At 54.5% G+C, this 12,169-nt stretch overlaps 29 non-coding genes across 29 annotated transcripts; 24 read left to right on the top strand and 5 right to left on the bottom strand.

Moving 5' to 3' along the window:
- Positions 1-236: 236 nt before the first annotated feature.
- Trnag-gcc lies at positions 237-307 on the top strand. The gene has a single exon. It is a non-coding gene; the product is annotated as a tRNA-Gly (tRNA).
- A 293-nt stretch (positions 308-600) lies between these two features.
- On the top strand, positions 601-673 carry Trnam-cau. Its single transcript has one exon. It is a non-coding gene; the product is annotated as a tRNA-Met (tRNA).
- Positions 674-954: 281 nt separating this feature from the next.
- Trnae-uuc lies at positions 955-1,026 on the top strand. Its single transcript has one exon. It is a non-coding gene; the product is annotated as a tRNA-Glu (tRNA).
- A 198-nt stretch (positions 1,027-1,224) lies between these two features.
- Trnai-aau lies at positions 1,225-1,298 on the top strand. The gene has a single exon. It is a non-coding gene; the product is annotated as a tRNA-Ile (tRNA).
- Positions 1,299-1,884: 586 nt separating this feature from the next.
- Trnag-ucc lies at positions 1,885-1,956 on the bottom strand. Its single transcript has one exon. It is a non-coding gene; the product is annotated as a tRNA-Gly (tRNA).
- Positions 1,957-2,297: 341 nt separating this feature from the next.
- On the top strand, positions 2,298-2,368 carry Trnag-gcc. Its single transcript has one exon. It is a non-coding gene; the product is annotated as a tRNA-Gly (tRNA).
- A 293-nt stretch (positions 2,369-2,661) lies between these two features.
- On the top strand, positions 2,662-2,734 carry Trnam-cau. Its single transcript has one exon. It is a non-coding gene; the product is annotated as a tRNA-Met (tRNA).
- Positions 2,735-3,015: 281 nt separating this feature from the next.
- On the top strand, positions 3,016-3,087 carry Trnae-uuc. The gene has a single exon. It is a non-coding gene; the product is annotated as a tRNA-Glu (tRNA).
- A 198-nt stretch (positions 3,088-3,285) lies between these two features.
- On the top strand, positions 3,286-3,359 carry Trnai-aau. The gene has a single exon. It is a non-coding gene; the product is annotated as a tRNA-Ile (tRNA).
- A 586-nt stretch (positions 3,360-3,945) lies between these two features.
- On the bottom strand, positions 3,946-4,017 carry Trnag-ucc. Its single transcript has one exon. It is a non-coding gene; the product is annotated as a tRNA-Gly (tRNA).
- Positions 4,018-4,358: 341 nt separating this feature from the next.
- Positions 4,359-4,429, top strand: Trnag-gcc. Its single transcript has one exon. It is a non-coding gene; the product is annotated as a tRNA-Gly (tRNA).
- Positions 4,430-4,722: 293 nt separating this feature from the next.
- Positions 4,723-4,795, top strand: Trnam-cau. Its single transcript has one exon. It is a non-coding gene; the product is annotated as a tRNA-Met (tRNA).
- A 281-nt stretch (positions 4,796-5,076) lies between these two features.
- Positions 5,077-5,148, top strand: Trnae-uuc. Its single transcript has one exon. It is a non-coding gene; the product is annotated as a tRNA-Glu (tRNA).
- A 198-nt stretch (positions 5,149-5,346) lies between these two features.
- Positions 5,347-5,420, top strand: Trnai-aau. Its single transcript has one exon. It is a non-coding gene; the product is annotated as a tRNA-Ile (tRNA).
- Positions 5,421-6,006: 586 nt separating this feature from the next.
- Trnag-ucc lies at positions 6,007-6,078 on the bottom strand. The gene has a single exon. It is a non-coding gene; the product is annotated as a tRNA-Gly (tRNA).
- A 341-nt stretch (positions 6,079-6,419) lies between these two features.
- Trnag-gcc lies at positions 6,420-6,490 on the top strand. Its single transcript has one exon. It is a non-coding gene; the product is annotated as a tRNA-Gly (tRNA).
- A 293-nt stretch (positions 6,491-6,783) lies between these two features.
- On the top strand, positions 6,784-6,856 carry Trnam-cau. Its single transcript has one exon. It is a non-coding gene; the product is annotated as a tRNA-Met (tRNA).
- Positions 6,857-7,137: 281 nt separating this feature from the next.
- On the top strand, positions 7,138-7,209 carry Trnae-uuc. Its single transcript has one exon. It is a non-coding gene; the product is annotated as a tRNA-Glu (tRNA).
- A 198-nt stretch (positions 7,210-7,407) lies between these two features.
- On the top strand, positions 7,408-7,481 carry Trnai-aau. The gene has a single exon. It is a non-coding gene; the product is annotated as a tRNA-Ile (tRNA).
- A 586-nt stretch (positions 7,482-8,067) lies between these two features.
- Trnag-ucc lies at positions 8,068-8,139 on the bottom strand. Its single transcript has one exon. It is a non-coding gene; the product is annotated as a tRNA-Gly (tRNA).
- Positions 8,140-8,480: 341 nt separating this feature from the next.
- Trnag-gcc lies at positions 8,481-8,551 on the top strand. Its single transcript has one exon. It is a non-coding gene; the product is annotated as a tRNA-Gly (tRNA).
- Positions 8,552-8,844: 293 nt separating this feature from the next.
- On the top strand, positions 8,845-8,917 carry Trnam-cau. Its single transcript has one exon. It is a non-coding gene; the product is annotated as a tRNA-Met (tRNA).
- Positions 8,918-9,198: 281 nt separating this feature from the next.
- Trnae-uuc lies at positions 9,199-9,270 on the top strand. Its single transcript has one exon. It is a non-coding gene; the product is annotated as a tRNA-Glu (tRNA).
- Positions 9,271-9,468: 198 nt separating this feature from the next.
- Positions 9,469-9,542, top strand: Trnai-aau. The gene has a single exon. It is a non-coding gene; the product is annotated as a tRNA-Ile (tRNA).
- Positions 9,543-10,118: 576 nt separating this feature from the next.
- Trnag-ucc lies at positions 10,119-10,190 on the bottom strand. Its single transcript has one exon. It is a non-coding gene; the product is annotated as a tRNA-Gly (tRNA).
- A 341-nt stretch (positions 10,191-10,531) lies between these two features.
- Positions 10,532-10,602, top strand: Trnag-gcc. Its single transcript has one exon. It is a non-coding gene; the product is annotated as a tRNA-Gly (tRNA).
- A 293-nt stretch (positions 10,603-10,895) lies between these two features.
- Trnam-cau lies at positions 10,896-10,968 on the top strand. The gene has a single exon. It is a non-coding gene; the product is annotated as a tRNA-Met (tRNA).
- A 281-nt stretch (positions 10,969-11,249) lies between these two features.
- Positions 11,250-11,321, top strand: Trnae-uuc. The gene has a single exon. It is a non-coding gene; the product is annotated as a tRNA-Glu (tRNA).
- Positions 11,322-11,519: 198 nt separating this feature from the next.
- On the top strand, positions 11,520-11,593 carry Trnai-aau. Its single transcript has one exon. It is a non-coding gene; the product is annotated as a tRNA-Ile (tRNA).
- Positions 11,594-12,169: the final 576 nt, after the last annotated feature.

The following is a 12,169-nucleotide window of genomic DNA, read 5'->3' as shown; positions in this document are numbered from 1 at the left end:
CATCCAGACGCATTCGGACAGCGTATCCGCGCACATTTCGCATCCTTTGGCAAGAGTCGGCGCCGGCGGCGCAAGAGTACGCAGAGGACCGCGTTCTGGCGGCATCTTTAAGCAGTGCAGTGCAGGATTCAGCGTCTGCAGCATCTTCTCCACAGAATGCTACGGCGCTTGACGGCAGTCCCACTTTCCCTTGAGACATCTGCTCGGGAAGCAGCGTGAAGGTACCGCTGGCCCGAGCATCGGTGGTTCAGTGGTAGAATGCTCGCCTGCCACGCGGGCGGCCCGGGTTCGATTCCCGGCCGATGCATCATTTTGTTTTTTCTCCGGTAGGGGTGCTGCGTGTCTTTCGCACTCGAACTGCGTGAGCCATGAGAATGAACCGCGGGATTCCGTGTGGAAAGAACCAATCATGCAGCGCGGACGACTGCTCGTTTGGACTCCTGCGTGCTATTGTACATACTGGCGTCGGCCTAGCATCGCAAGTTGCCTGCCGCGCCGTGAATGCACGTGTAGCAACAGAAAAAATGAGCCAGGGAGTGCAGACTCTCTACCACTTGTATTCGGTACTTACCAAGATTCCAGAAGGTCTAACGATCGCCTGCCTCGGTAGCGCAGTAGGCAGCGCGTAAGTCTCATAATCTTAAGGTCGTGAGTTCGATCCTCACCCGGGGCATCTAATTTTCTGTGACTGAAGGTGGTGCTGTTGCTAGGGCGCCAACTTATTTCTTGTTTGTTATCCGCAACGTTTCAACGCTTCAGCGGGAAAATGTTTACTTCCTGTTATTGCTACATACAGCTTCCCTATTCCTCTTCTCCCAGCAGAGCATGAAGCCAAAAGCATTGCTCTGCGACGTTTGAGGTGCGCGCCTTGCCAGTCAGTATGTGCAAAGATGCTCGCAAAGAGAGCGACAATGCGACAAGCGACCGTACGAACGGTCGAATGAAACGGCCGCATCCGGTGTGGTCTAGTGGCTAGGATACCTGGCTTTCACCCAGGAGGCCCGGGTTCGATTCCCGGTACCGGAACGGAATTTTTTCCACACGAATCGTGACAAGTTTGAGCTGTCCGAGCGGCCGTTTCCCGTCCTGCTCGCAATATAGCTACTGTTTCGTGACCGTCAGCAGAATATAGACTAGGGAAGCAGACACACGACGACCATAGGAATGGTGTATGGCTTCATGCCACCTGATTCCAGCGTAGGGCTGAGCAACTGCATCTGCCGAGGCCCGTTAGCTCAGTTGGTTAGAGCGTCGTGCTAATAACGCGAAGGTCGTGGGTTCGATCCCCCCACGGGCCACTTCTCTTTTACTACTGCGAAAAGGCAGCGCCGATTTCAGCTGGCGAGTGTGATGACCAAATGATCATCACCCTGCGTGGAAGTTGACAGAGGATCCGAACCCGACTCGTCGGGAAGCACTACAGCATTCACTCGGCAATGGCCATAATATCTTGAATACACTGGTTAGAGAAAATGAAAGAAAATGTCCGATTGCCGATGCGTAACAACTTTGGCCCTTGTCAGTACTTGGGCGGGTGAGCGCATGGGAACACAGGGCAGTATTGGCAGTTTTACTTCCTATTTTTGTTTCTCCTTTGTTTTCGGAGCTACAGCCCGATTCGGCCAGGGAGACGCCACCGTGAAATGAAGGGGGCGTGCTGTGTGTCCATCGCCTCGCCTCGCCTCTCCTTACCTCTCTCAGTCGTTTCTCGTGCTTGTCGTTTTGATATAGGCCGATTTGAGAGCGTCAGCTCTCGCGTCAGCTGAGCAAAGTCGAGACAAGTCGAGACACACTAAGGGCTGGTATGCAGCGAGTAAGAGGGCGAAAAAACAATAGTTTAAGAGCGCGTGGCAAAAGTACTCATACGCGAAATTAAAAGCCTGCTGCGGTGGCCGGGAATCGAACCCGGATCAACTGCTTGGAAGGCAACTATGCTGACCATTACACCACCACCGCACAAGCGAGCGCCCCGCCACCGCGCTGAGTCGGCTTCCCGCCTGTCGGCAGCGGCCGAAGGTGATCGTACCCGGCAGGCGCATTTCGAGGCAGGCTAGGGGAGCACATCCAGACGCATTCGGACAGCGTATCCGCGCACATTTCGCATCCTTTGGCAAGAGTCGGCGCCGGCGGCGCAAGAGTACGCAGAGGACCGCGTTCTGGCGGCATCTTTAAGCAGTGCAGTGCAGGATTCAGCGTCTGCAGCATCTTCTCCACAGAATGCTACGGCGCTTGACGGCAGTCCCACTTTCCCTTGAGACATCTGCTCGGGAAGCAGCGTGAAGGTACCGCTGGCCCGAGCATCGGTGGTTCAGTGGTAGAATGCTCGCCTGCCACGCGGGCGGCCCGGGTTCGATTCCCGGCCGATGCATCATTTTGTTTTTTCTCCGGTAGGGGTGCTGCGTGTCTTTCGCACTCGAACTGCGTGAGCCATGAGAATGAACCGCGGGATTCCGTGTGGAAAGAACCAATCATGCAGCGCGGACGACTGCTCGTTTGGACTCCTGCGTGCTATTGTACATACTGGCGTCGGCCTAGCATCGCAAGTTGCCTGCCGCGCCGTGAATGCACGTGTAGCAACAGAAAAAATGAGCCAGGGAGTGCAGACTCTCTACCACTTGTATTCGGTACTTACCAAGATTCCAGAAGGTCTAACGATCGCCTGCCTCGGTAGCGCAGTAGGCAGCGCGTAAGTCTCATAATCTTAAGGTCGTGAGTTCGATCCTCACCCGGGGCATCTAATTTTCTGTGACTGAAGGTGGTGCTGTTGCTAGGGCGCCAACTTATTTCTTGTTTGTTATCCGCAACGTTTCAACGCTTCAGCGGGAAAATGTTTACTTCCTGTTATTGCTACATACAGCTTCCCTATTCCTCTTCTCCCAGCAGAGCATGAAGCCAAAAGCATTGCTCTGCGACGTTTGAGGTGCGCGCCTTGCCAGTCAGTATGTGCAAAGATGCTCGCAAAGAGAGCGACAATGCGACAAGCGACCGTACGAACGGTCGAATGAAACGGCCGCATCCGGTGTGGTCTAGTGGCTAGGATACCTGGCTTTCACCCAGGAGGCCCGGGTTCGATTCCCGGTACCGGAACGGAATTTTTTCCACACGAATCGTGACAAGTTTGAGCTGTCCGAGCGGCCGTTTCCCGTCCTGCTCGCAATATAGCTACTGTTTCGTGACCGTCAGCAGAATATAGACTAGGGAAGCAGACACACGACGACCATAGGAATGGTGTATGGCTTCATGCCACCTGATTCCAGCGTAGGGCTGAGCAACTGCATCTGCCGAGGCCCGTTAGCTCAGTTGGTTAGAGCGTCGTGCTAATAACGCGAAGGTCGTGGGTTCGATCCCCCCACGGGCCACTTCTCTTTTACTACTGCGAAAAGGCAGCGCCGATTTCAGCTGGCGAGTGTGATGACCAAATGATCATCACCCTGCGTGGAAGTTGACAGAGGATCCGAACCCGACTCGTCGGGAAGCACTACAGCATTCACTCGGCAATGGCCATAATATCTTGAATACACTGGTTAGAGAAAATGAAAGAAAATGTCCGATTGCCGATGCGTAACAACTTTGGCCCTTGTCAGTACTTGGGCGGGTGAGCGCATGGGAACACAGGGCAGTATTGGCAGTTTTACTTCCTATTTTTGTTTCTCCTTTGTTTTCGGAGCTACAGCCCGATTCGGCCAGGGAGACGCCACCGTGAAATGAAGGGGGCGTGCTGTGTGTCCATTGCCTCGCCTCGCCTCTCCTTACCTCTCTCAGTCGTTTCTCGTGCTTGTCGTTTTGATATAGGCCGATTTGAGAGCGTCAGCTCTCGCGTCAGCTGAGCAAAGTCGAGACAAGTCGAGACACACTAAGGGCTGGTATGCAGCGAGTAAGAGGGCGAAAAAACAATAGTTTAAGAGCGCGTGGCAAAAGTACTCATACGCGAAATTAAAAGCCTGCTGCGGTGGCCGGGAATCGAACCCGGATCAACTGCTTGGAAGGCAACTATGCTGACCATTACACCACCACCGCACAAGCGAGCGCCCCGCCACCGCGCTGAGTCGGCTTCCCGCCTGTCGGCAGCGGCCGAAGGTGATCGTACCCGGCAGGCGCATTTCGAGGCAGGCTAGGGGAGCACATCCAGACGCATTCGGACAGCGTATCCGCGCACATTTCGCATCCTTTGGCAAGAGTCGGCGCCGGCGGCGCAAGAGTACGCAGAGGACCGCGTTCTGGCGGCATCTTTAAGCAGTGCAGTGCAGGATTCAGCGTCTGCAGCATCTTCTCCACAGAATGCTACGGCGCTTGACGGCAGTCCCACTTTCCCTTGAGACATCTGCTCGGGAAGCAGCGTGAAGGTACCGCTGGCCCGAGCATCGGTGGTTCAGTGGTAGAATGCTCGCCTGCCACGCGGGCGGCCCGGGTTCGATTCCCGGCCGATGCATCATTTTGTTTTTTCTCCGGTAGGGGTGCTGCGTGTCTTTCGCACTCGAACTGCGTGAGCCATGAGAATGAACCGCGGGATTCCGTGTGGAAAGAACCAATCATGCAGCGCGGACGACTGCTCGTTTGGACTCCTGCGTGCTATTGTACATACTGGCGTCGGCCTAGCATCGCAAGTTGCCTGCCGCGCCGTGAATGCACGTGTAGCAACAGAAAAAATGAGCCAGGGAGTGCAGACTCTCTACCACTTGTATTCGGTACTTACCAAGATTCCAGAAGGTCTAACGATCGCCTGCCTCGGTAGCGCAGTAGGCAGCGCGTAAGTCTCATAATCTTAAGGTCGTGAGTTCGATCCTCACCCGGGGCATCTAATTTTCTGTGACTGAAGGTGGTGCTGTTGCTAGGGCGCCAACTTATTTCTTGTTTGTTATCCGCAACGTTTCAACGCTTCAGCGGGAAAATGTTTACTTCCTGTTATTGCTACATACAGCTTCCCTATTCCTCTTCTCCCAGCAGAGCATGAAGCCAAAAGCATTGCTCTGCGACGTTTGAGGTGCGCGCCTTGCCAGTCAGTATGTGCAAAGATGCTCGCAAAGAGAGCGACAATGCGACAAGCGACCGTACGAACGGTCGAATGAAACGGCCGCATCCGGTGTGGTCTAGTGGCTAGGATACCTGGCTTTCACCCAGGAGGCCCGGGTTCGATTCCCGGTACCGGAACGGAATTTTTTCCACACGAATCGTGACAAGTTTGAGCTGTCCGAGCGGCCGTTTCCCGTCCTGCTCGCAATATAGCTACTGTTTCGTGACCGTCAGCAGAATATAGACTAGGGAAGCAGACACACGACGACCATAGGAATGGTGTATGGCTTCATGCCACCTGATTCCAGCGTAGGGCTGAGCAACTGCATCTGCCGAGGCCCGTTAGCTCAGTTGGTTAGAGCGTCGTGCTAATAACGCGAAGGTCGTGGGTTCGATCCCCCCACGGGCCACTTCTCTTTTACTACTGCGAAAAGGCAGCGCCGATTTCAGCTGGCGAGTGTGATGACCAAATGATCATCACCCTGCGTGGAAGTTGACAGAGGATCCGAACCCGACTCGTCGGGAAGCACTACAGCATTCACTCGGCAATGGCCATAATATCTTGAATACACTGGTTAGAGAAAATGAAAGAAAATGTCCGATTGCCGATGCGTAACAACTTTGGCCCTTGTCAGTACTTGGGCGGGTGAGCGCATGGGAACACAGGGCAGTATTGGCAGTTTTACTTCCTATTTTTGTTTCTCCTTTGTTTTCGGAGCTACAGCCCGATTCGGCCAGGGAGACGCCACCGTGAAATGAAGGGGGCGTGCTGTGTGTCCATTGCCTCGCCTCGCCTCTCCTTACCTCTCTCAGTCGTTTCTCGTGCTTGTCGTTTTGATATAGGCCGATTTGAGAGCGTCAGCTCTCGCGTCAGCTGAGCAAAGTCGAGACAAGTCGAGACACACTAAGGGCTGGTATGCAGCGAGTAAGAGGGCGAAAAAACAATAGTTTAAGAGCGCGTGGCAAAAGTACTCATACGCGAAATTAAAAGCCTGCTGCGGTGGCCGGGAATCGAACCCGGATCAACTGCTTGGAAGGCAACTATGCTGACCATTACACCACCACCGCACAAGCGAGCGCCCCGCCACCGCGCTGAGTCGGCTTCCCGCCTGTCGGCAGCGGCCGAAGGTGATCGTACCCGGCAGGCGCATTTCGAGGCAGGCTAGGGGAGCACATCCAGACGCATTCGGACAGCGTATCCGCGCACATTTCGCATCCTTTGGCAAGAGTCGGCGCCGGCGGCGCAAGAGTACGCAGAGGACCGCGTTCTGGCGGCATCTTTAAGCAGTGCAGTGCAGGATTCAGCGTCTGCAGCATCTTCTCCACAGAATGCTACGGCGCTTGACGGCAGTCCCACTTTCCCTTGAGACATCTGCTCGGGAAGCAGCGTGAAGGTACCGCTGGCCCGAGCATCGGTGGTTCAGTGGTAGAATGCTCGCCTGCCACGCGGGCGGCCCGGGTTCGATTCCCGGCCGATGCATCATTTTGTTTTTTCTCCGGTAGGGGTGCTGCGTGTCTTTCGCACTCGAACTGCGTGAGCCATGAGAATGAACCGCGGGATTCCGTGTGGAAAGAACCAATCATGCAGCGCGGACGACTGCTCGTTTGGACTCCTGCGTGCTATTGTACATACTGGCGTCGGCCTAGCATCGCAAGTTGCCTGCCGCGCCGTGAATGCACGTGTAGCAACAGAAAAAATGAGCCAGGGAGTGCAGACTCTCTACCACTTGTATTCGGTACTTACCAAGATTCCAGAAGGTCTAACGATCGCCTGCCTCGGTAGCGCAGTAGGCAGCGCGTAAGTCTCATAATCTTAAGGTCGTGAGTTCGATCCTCACCCGGGGCATCTAATTTTCTGTGACTGAAGGTGGTGCTGTTGCTAGGGCGCCAACTTATTTCTTGTTTGTTATCCGCAACGTTTCAACGCTTCAGCGGGAAAATGTTTACTTCCTGTTATTGCTACATACAGCTTCCCTATTCCTCTTCTCCCAGCAGAGCATGAAGCCAAAAGCATTGCTCTGCGACGTTTGAGGTGCGCGCCTTGCCAGTCAGTATGTGCAAAGATGCTCGCAAAGAGAGCGACAATGCGACAAGCGACCGTACGAACGGTCGAATGAAACGGCCGCATCCGGTGTGGTCTAGTGGCTAGGATACCTGGCTTTCACCCAGGAGGCCCGGGTTCGATTCCCGGTACCGGAACGGAATTTTTTCCACACGAATCGTGACAAGTTTGAGCTGTCCGAGCGGCCGTTTCCCGTCCTGCTCGCAATATAGCTACTGTTTCGTGACCGTCAGCAGAATATAGACTAGGGAAGCAGACACACGACGACCATAGGAATGGTGTATGGCTTCATGCCACCTGATTCCAGCGTAGGGCTGAGCAACTGCATCTGCCGAGGCCCGTTAGCTCAGTTGGTTAGAGCGTCGTGCTAATAACGCGAAGGTCGTGGGTTCGATCCCCCCACGGGCCACTTCTCTTTTACTACTGCGAAAAGGCAGCGCCGATTTCAGCTGGCGAGTGTGATGACCAAATGATCATCACCCTGCGTGGAAGTTGACAGAGGATCCGAACCCGACTCGTCGGGAAGCACTACAGCATTCACTCGGCAATGGCCATAATATCTTGAATACACTGGTTAGAGAAAATGAAAGAAAATGTCCGATTGCCGATGCGTAACAACTTTGGCCCTTGTCAGTACTTGGGCGGGTGAGCGCATGGGAACACAGGGCAGTATTGGCAGTTTTACTTCCTATTTTTGTTTCTCCTTTGTTTTCGGAGCTACAGCCCGATTCGGCCAGGGAGACGCCACCGTGAAATGAAGGGGGCGTGCTGTGTGTCCATCGCCTCGCCTCGCCTCTCCTTACCTCTCTCAGTCGTTTCTCGTGCTTGTCGTTTTGATATAGGCCGATTTGAGAGCGTCAGCTCTCGCGTCAGCTGAGCAAAGTCGAGACAAGTCGAGACACACTAAGGGCTGGTATGCAGCGAGTAAGAGGGCGAAAAAACAATAGTTTAAGAGCGCGTGGCAAAAGTACTCATACGCGAAATTAAAAGCCTGCTGCGGTGGCCGGGAATCGAACCCGGATCAACTGCTTGGAAGGCAACTATGCTGACCATTACACCACCACCGCACAAGCGAGCGCCCCGCCACCGCGCTGAGTCGGCTTCCCGCCTGTCGGCAGCGGCCGAAGGTGATCGTACCCGGCAGGCGCATTTCGAGGCAGGCTAGGGGAGCACATCCAGACGCATTCGGACAGCGTATCCGCGCACATTTCGCATCCTTTGGCAAGAGTCGGCGCCGGCGGCGCAAGAGTACGCAGAGGACCGCGTTCTGGCGGCATCTTTAAGCAGTGCAGTGCAGGATTCAGCGTCTGCAGCATCTTCTCCACAGAATGCTACGGCGCTTGACGGCAGTCCCACTTTCCCTTGAGACATCTGCTCGGGAAGCAGCGTGAAGGTACCGCTGGCCCGAGCATCGGTGGTTCAGTGGTAGAATGCTCGCCTGCCACGCGGGCGGCCCGGGTTCGATTCCCGGCCGATGCATCATTTTGTTTTTTCTCCGGTAGGGGTGCTGCGTGTCTTTCGCACTCGAACTGCGTGAGCCATGAGAATGAACCGCGGGATTCCGTGTGGAAAGAACCAATCATGCAGCGCGGACGACTGCTCGTTTGGACTCCTGCGTGCTATTGTACATACTGGCGTCGGCCTAGCATCGCAAGTTGCCTGCCGCGCCGTGAATGCACGTGTAGCAACAGAAAAAATGAGCCAGGGAGTGCAGACTCTCTACCACTTGTATTCGGTACTTACCAAGATTCCAGAAGGTCTAACGATCGCCTGCCTCGGTAGCGCAGTAGGCAGCGCGTAAGTCTCATAATCTTAAGGTCGTGAGTTCGATCCTCACCCGGGGCATCTAATTTTCTGTGACTGAAGGTGGTGCTGTTGCTAGGGCGCCAACTTATTTCTTGTTTGTTATCCGCAACGTTTCAACGCTTCAGCGGGAAAATGTTTACTTCCTGTTATTGCTACATACAGCTTCCCTATTCCTCTTCTCCCAGCAGAGCATGAAGCCAAAAGCATTGCTCTGCGACGTTTGAGGTGCGCGCCTTGCCAGTCAGTATGTGCAAAGATGCTCGCAAAGAGAGCGACAATGCGACAAGCGACCGTACGAACGGTCGAATGAAACGGCCGCATCCGGTGTGGTCTAGTGGCTAGGATACCTGGCTTTCACCCAGGAGGCCCGGGTTCGATTCCCGGTACCGGAACGGAATTTTTTCCACACGAATCGTGACAAGTTTGAGCTGTCCGAGCGGCCGTTTCCCGTCCTGCTCGCAATATAGCTACTGTTTCGTGACCGTCAGCAGAATATAGACTAGGGAAGCAGACACACGACGACCATAGGAATGGTGTATGGCTTCATGCCACCTGATTCCAGCGTAGGGCTGAGCAACTGCATCTGCCGAGGCCCGTTAGCTCAGTTGGTTAGAGCGTCGTGCTAATAACGCGAAGGTCGTGGGTTCGATCCCCCCACGGGCCACTTCTCTTTTACTACTGCGAAAAGGCAGCGCCGATTTCAGCTGGCGAGTGTGATGACCAAATGATCATCACCCTGCGTGGAAGTTGACAGAGGATCCGAACCCGACTCGTCGGGAAGCACTACAGCATTCACTCGGCAATGGCCATAATATCTTGAATACACTGGTTAGAGAAAATGTCCGATTGCCGATGCGTAACAACTTTGGCCCTTGTCAGTACTTGGGCGGGTGAGCGCATGGGAACACAGGGCAGTATTGGCAGTTTTACTTCCTATTTTTGTTTCTCCTTTGTTTTCGGAGCTACAGCCCGATTCGGCCAGGGAGACGCCACCGTGAAATGAAGGGGGCGTGCTGTGTGTCCATCGCCTCGCCTCGCCTCTCCTTACCTCTCTCAGTCGTTTCTCGTGCTTGTCGTTTTGATATAGGCCGATTTGAGAGCGTCAGCTCTCGCGTCAGCTGAGCAAAGTCGAGACAAGTCGAGACACACTAAGGGCTGGTATGCAGCGAGTAAGAGGGCGAAAAAACAATAGTTTAAGAGCGCGTGGCAAAAGTACTCATACGCGAAATTAAAAGCCTGCTGCGGTGGCCGGGAATCGAACCCGGATCAACTGCTTGGAAGGCAACTATGCTGACCATTACACCACCACCGCACAAGCGAGCGCCCCGCCACCGCGCTGAGTCGGCTTCCCGCCTGTCGGCAGCGGCCGAAGGTGATCGTACCCGGCAGGCGCATTTCGAGGCAGGCTAGGGGAGCACATCCAGACGCATTCGGACAGCGTATCCGCGCACATTTCGCATCCTTTGGCAAGAGTCGGCGCCGGCGGCGCAAGAGTACGCAGAGGACCGCGTTCTGGCGGCATCTTTAAGCAGTGCAGTGCAGGATTCAGCGTCTGCAGCATCTTCTCCACAGAATGCTACGGCGCTTGACGGCAGTCCCACTTTCCCTTGAGACATCTGCTCGGGAAGCAGCGTGAAGGTACCGCTGGCCCGAGCATCGGTGGTTCAGTGGTAGAATGCTCGCCTGCCACGCGGGCGGCCCGGGTTCGGTTCCCGGCCGATGCATCATTTTGTTTTTTCTCCGGTAGGGGTGCTGCGTGTCTTTCGCACTCGAACTGCGTGAGCCATGAGAATGAACCGCGGGATTCCGTGTGGAAAGAACCAATCATGCAGCGCGGACGACTGCTCGTTTGGACTCCTGCGTGCTATTGTACATACTGGCGTCGGCCTAGCATCGCAAGTTGCCTGCCGCGCCGTGAATGCACGTGTAGCAACAGAAAAAATGAGCCAGGGAGTGCAGACTCTCTACCACTTGTATTCGGTACTTACCAAGATTCCAGAAGGTCTAACGATCGCCTGCCTCGGTAGCGCAGTAGGCAGCGCGTAAGTCTCATAATCTTAAGGTCGTGAGTTCGATGCTCACCCGGGGCATCTAATTTTCTGTGACTGAAGGTGGTGCTGTTGCTAGGGCGCCAACTTATTTCTTGTTTGTTATCCGCAACGTTTCAACGCTTCAGCGGGAAAATGTTTACTTCCTGTTATTGCTACATACAGCTTCCCTATTCCTCTTCTCCCAGCAGAGCATGAAGCCAAAAGCATTGCTCTGCGACGTTTGAGGTGCGCGCCTTGCCAGTCAGTATGTGCAAAGATGCTCGCAAAGAGAGCGACAATGCGACAAGCGACCGTACGAACGGTCGAATGAAACGGCCGCATCCGGTGTGGTCTAGTGGCTAGGATACCTGGCTTTCACCCAGGAGGCCCGGGTTCGATTCCCGGTACCGGAACGGAATTTTTTCCACACGAATCGTGACAAGTTTGAGCTGTCCGAGCGGCCGTTTCCCGTCCTGCTCGCAATATAGCTACTGTTTCGTGACCGTCAGCAGAATATAGACTAGGGAAGCAGACACACGACGACCATAGGAATGGTGTATGGCTTCATGCCACCTGATTCCAGCGTAGGGCTGAGCAACTGCATCTGCCGAGGCCCGTTAGCTCAGTTGGTTAGAGCGTCGTGCTAATAACGCGAAGGTCGTGGGTTCGATCCCCCCACGGGCCACTTCTCTTTTACTACTGCGAAAAGGCAGCGCCGATTTCAGCTGGCGAGTGTGATGACCAAATGATCATCACCCTGCGTGGAAGTTGACAGAGGATCCGAACCCGACTCGTCGGGAAGCACTACAGCATTCACTCGGCAATGGCCATAATATCTTGAATACACTGGTTAGAGAAAATGTCCGATTGCCGATGCGTAACAACTTTGGCCCTTGTCAGTACTTGGGCGGGTGAGCGCATGGGAACACAGGGCAGTATTGGCAGTTTTACTTCCTATTTTTGTTTCTCCTTTGTTTTCGGAGCTACAGCCCGATTCGGCCAGGGAGACGCCACCGTGAAATGAAGGGGGCGTGCTGTGTGTCCATCGCCTCGCCTCGCCTCTCCTTACCTCTCTCAGTCGTTTCTCGTGCTTGTCGTTTTGATATAGGCCGATTTGAGAGCGTCAGCTCTCGCGTCAGCTGAGCAAAGTCGAGACAAGTCGAGACACACTAAGGGCTGGTATGCAGCGAGTAAGAGGGCGAAAAAACAATAGTTTAAGAGCGCGTGGCAAAAGTACTCATACGCGAAATTAAAAGCCTGC

Source organism: Schistocerca americana, unplaced genomic scaffold (genome assembly GCF_021461395.2).
Source record: "Schistocerca americana isolate TAMUIC-IGC-003095 unplaced genomic scaffold, iqSchAmer2.1 HiC_scaffold_133, whole genome shotgun sequence".
Taxonomy (NCBI): Eukaryota; Metazoa; Arthropoda; class Insecta; order Orthoptera; family Acrididae; genus Schistocerca; species Schistocerca americana.
This window is presented reverse-complemented; position numbering and strand designations above follow the sequence as displayed.